The 4,579-nt window shown below is 43.4% G+C and overlaps 1 pseudogene; it reads right to left on the reverse strand.

Moving 5' to 3' along the window:
- Positions 1-275: 275 nt before the first annotated feature.
- LOC119367077 lies at positions 276-3,678 on the reverse strand (annotated as a pseudogene).
- Between the last annotated feature and the right edge of the window lie 901 nt (positions 3,679-4,579).

The following is a 4,579-nucleotide window of genomic DNA, read 5'->3' on the forward strand; positions in this document are numbered from 1 at the left end:
CTTTGAGCCAAGTATAGACAAGGGGCCAAATTTACCTGGTTTTGAATGTTATAGTGTCAGCTGTCTCATTTTATTATGGACCATCAGAAAATAATGCTAAGCTGGACAAAAGATTTCAGGGGAGAAAAACACCTTCATATATACAACACCCTTTACAAAATTAACTAGTACAAGAATTTTGCCATACATAGACCTCAAAATATAAATAATTCAACAAAGGATAGTTGATACTTTCTGTAGCAAACTATTGCTCACTGCAAAACATATCTCTATGCTCAAGACTCATATTTTCATTCAGTTTGTCATACTGAAAGGGTACAATGAACATGTTACTACATTCTTAACCATAACGAATCAGCATCCTCTAACAGCGCTAAAATATTCGTCAATGTCATCACGACATTCCAGAAAAGCGTCTCTGATAGCAGTAAGTTTTGCACAAACATCTTTCATTCCAGGCCTGTCCTTCGGAGCCTCCACGGTACACGACAGTCCAAGGGCAACCAACAGGACAATATATCTCTACATCCATACTTCTGCGGACCCTTGATATTCCTCATGCGCCATACGAGGATCTAGAGTCTCCGCAACTCTATCAGGGAACATGGATTCAGAGAAAATGGGAAGGGTAAGCCCATCAATGAACATATCATCGGTTGGTCGTTTTCCGGTAAGCAACTCCAGCAGAAGCACTCCAAAACTATATGCATCAGCTCCTACGGAGATCTCGTAACCCATCCCGTACTCTGCGAAGAAGCAATGTTATAGAATAATGCACATACGTAAAGGACAATGTATAATTAAGTGGAAATGAAAAAGGCAAAACTTACCAGGTGCCATGTACCCAACTGTTCCTCCAACATCATCCAGGCTTTCAGGAATAAACATATCCGGTGACAAAAACTTTGCTGAGCCAAAATCACTAAGCCGCGCGGTCATGTCATCGTCCAAAAGGATGTTCTCTGGTTTCAAATCACAATGGATCAAAGGAGGCGTTAGTTGGTTGTGGACGTAATCGAGCGCAGAAGCCACATCTGCCGCTATGCATCCTTTTACCAAAGTTTAGCACTCTGCCTGGGATCCCATTGTGTTGCTCAGAATGTAACCATCTGTCAAGGCTGCCATTAACCATGAACTTGAATATCAGCGCTTTGAACTCATGATTTTGTGAATCAAGTGTCGAGCATACGGTCACAGGACACATTATATTTCTATGGCGGGTGTTTCGTAGCACTTCACACTCAATAAAGTAACTATCACATCCGCCAGGTTCACTCAAGTTGAATACTTTGATGGCAACCAATCTCCTGTCGGACTTGAACCTACCAAAATAAACTGATCCAGTACAGGTTGAGCTGATAGTATGGAGCGAAGAAAACCAGTTGGTAGCTTTAAGAATGTCCTGATATGACACCCTCTTCAGCTTCTTCTCATCGTTGAACGGAACTGTATGCATTTCTCTTCTCTTCTGGTGGGCAAAAAAACGAAACATCTTCTTGGACACAACAGCCAATTGTAAAAATGAGAATACCGCTCTCTTCCAAAGAGTGGGTAGAAACCATAGCAAGACTAGGAAAGCAATAGTAAGTGGTGGTAGTACAATTAGCAGCAAGGTTGCCAGCAAGGACAAATGATGCTTTGTTTTATTTGCTGAAGCTGAGATGCCAGGGCAAATTGGTAATGCCAGCCTGGAGGAATTCGAACAGAGTCCCTTGTTATTATCCAAAAGTACTGCGGTAGAATTCTCAAAGATCCCACTTGTAGGAACAACCCCTTCTAAGTTGTTGTAAGATAGATCAAGTTGCTCCAGCATACGAAGGTGCTCAAAGAATTCAGGCACGGCACCAGATAAGTCATTGTGAGAAAGATTAATCTGCACGGTTGATACTAACTGCCATCTTGCTGGAATTTGTCCATGAAACTTGTTTCCTTCCATGTGAAGGGATGTTGGACCAGCACCAGCACCAACTGTACCAAGTTCCAGTGGCAGTTCCCCAGTGAGATTATTGTGTGAGAAGTACAGACCGAGGGAGAATGGAGGGTTAGCAAAGAGTTCGACTGGTATTGACCCATTGAGGTTGTTTCGAGACAAGTTGAGTTCAAGAAGTCCCTTGCACTGACCTAAACTACCAGGTATGTTACCAGTCAACTTGTTATCACTAAGATAAAGTTTGCCCAGTTGAGTAATATCACCAACTGAAGGAGGGATCTGACCTGATAATTTGTTCTTTGATAGATTTAGGATATATAGGTTTTGCAGCTTACCAATTGTAGAAGGTATGTTTCCAGAAAGAAAATTGTTTTCCATCCTAAGTAAAGTGAGATTAACAAGATTGCTAATTTCAACAGGTATGGAGCCTGAAATTTGGTTTGACCCAAGCGACAAATCTTGTATCCTTGTGGAAAGATTAACAACTGCTATAGGTAAGCTGCCATTCAGAGCATTCCCTTCCAAGGACAACTTTGTCAGCTGGGTGCAATTCGCTAGAGATGTAAGAAATGACCAGTCATGTGCTTCTAGCAAGTTACTCCCCAAAACTAACCGACGCAAGTTTGCCAAAGAACCAAGAGATGGAACAAAGCCATGCAAGGAGTTGTTTGAAAGATCAAGCATTTGAAGATTGGACTTGTTGGCTAGTGAAGTAGGGATCAGGCCCTCCAGCCTGTTGCTTCCCATAATTAGGGACTGGAGCTTTGGTAGTGAGTGGCCAATGTAAGATGGTAACTGTCCAACAAGGCCGTTGCTGCCAACACTAAAGTTTTTGAGTGATGTCATGTTGTAAATGAATCTTGTTTTGTAGCGTGACCAATAGGAAATGGACAACGGGACACTCCCTGAGAAACTGTTGAAACTTAGGTCAAGCTCAAGCAGTTTTGTAGTGTGACCTACAGTTTCTGGAATTAATCCTGATAGCATATTTTGGCCGAGCAATATAGAAGTGAGGGAAGAAACATTTCCTATTGAAGGAGGTATGCTTCCAGAGAGGAAGTTCTCCGTCAGGCAAAGAAATTTGAGTGCTGTGACCTTACGGAAACGTGGGATGAGACCAGTGAAAGAATTCTTCTGGAGATCAACCTTAGTAAGCTTAGATAAGTTATCAAACAAAGTAGAAGGGATCTCTCCAGAGAGGTTATTACGTGACAGTATAAGTGTGTTGAGTGAGGAGCAATTGGTGAATGAGAGAGGGATACCGCCGGTAAGAGTGTTATTTCCAAGATTGACATAGCTAAGTGAATTGCTAGTGCCTAATGAATCAGGGATGTTACCTTCAAAATTGCTATTGGAAAGATTCAGTGTATGGAGGTTTGGGAGCTTACCCAACTCTCCAGGGATGGTTCCCGATAGATCATTATCGGCAAGGTTCATCGAGGATAGAAAAGTCAAGTTGCCTACACATCCAGATATTTGCCCACTGAGACGAGCCGAGGTAAGGTTAAGTGAGACCACCCGGGGTGGAAACTTTGTGCTGCAAGTGACCCCTTTCCAGCTGCAAAAGTTAAGTGAGTCATCACTCCATGAATTTAGGATGCCAAAGGGATAAGAGTTGATGCCGGACTTGAAGCAAAGGAGGCATGGCGATCAATCTCGGACTTGTTTTCTTGCGCTGCTTCGAGTGTTGTAGTGTTGAAGTTGAAAAGGATGAGCAAACTACAGAGTAGAGACAAAAGTGAGGGCATGATGCGCAGAGTTTTTACAGGATGTGGAAAAACCAAGGAGTTGGGAATACTTTAGGTTGGAGCTTGGGTGATCTTGTGTGCAGAATATAGATGCCATTTAAAGGGTTTGTCTGCCGGAAGGAATGGGCCTGGAGTTATGCACTTATGCTAGACTATTGACTTGACTTAACAAAAATGGTCGGCTGTCTCGCCCTAAACGTGTTGCAAGGGTAAAGAAAAGTAGAAGAATGAAACAAATATCTATCGAAGAAAATGTGTGCAGGCCGAGTAATGGATTGTGACTGGTAGAATCACAGTAATGAGCAAAATAAAAACTGGAAGAGGAAAGGTGGATTATTTTGACAGTGACACAAGGATGTTGTAAGACTGTCCTGGCTCATACCGTGATTGTAAGCGGTGGAGCACACATCAAGCAAACAGGATGAACAAGCCAATAGGTGACACTATGGCAAACCAAGCCATTGACGACCACTGAAGTCAGTTGTGAGATTTGGTAGCATCGACCCAAGACCAGATACAGAAACCTGAACCAGTCAAAGTGATTACACATTTCTTCACAGAACAAACTGATTCTGAATTGTGATTTCGGGTTGCACCAACATGCTTCATAACTGAATCTGAATGTGGCAACGCAGCATGGAACAATGGAATTCCGAGTAGATAACTGCATTTCATCCAAATTAGCATGGAAAATTGGGAACCTAACTGCAGGACTTAGAGCATACAAGGCGCTGCCACTTACTCTTCTTCCACGCCGCAGACACGGGGGTTGCTGCTTGGATCCAAGGTCCGAACTAGGCGAGGTTTCTGAAGGCGGAGGAGGCTGCGGGCGAGAGCGAATCCGACGGGCCGCGGGCTGCGCATCCCAACGGAGAAACCCTAGGCGAGGCTAGCGCGGCGA

Source organism: Triticum dicoccoides, chromosome 2B, assembly GCF_002162155.2.
Source record: "Triticum dicoccoides isolate Atlit2015 ecotype Zavitan chromosome 2B, WEW_v2.0, whole genome shotgun sequence".
Taxonomy (NCBI): Eukaryota; Viridiplantae; Streptophyta; class Magnoliopsida; order Poales; family Poaceae; genus Triticum; species Triticum dicoccoides.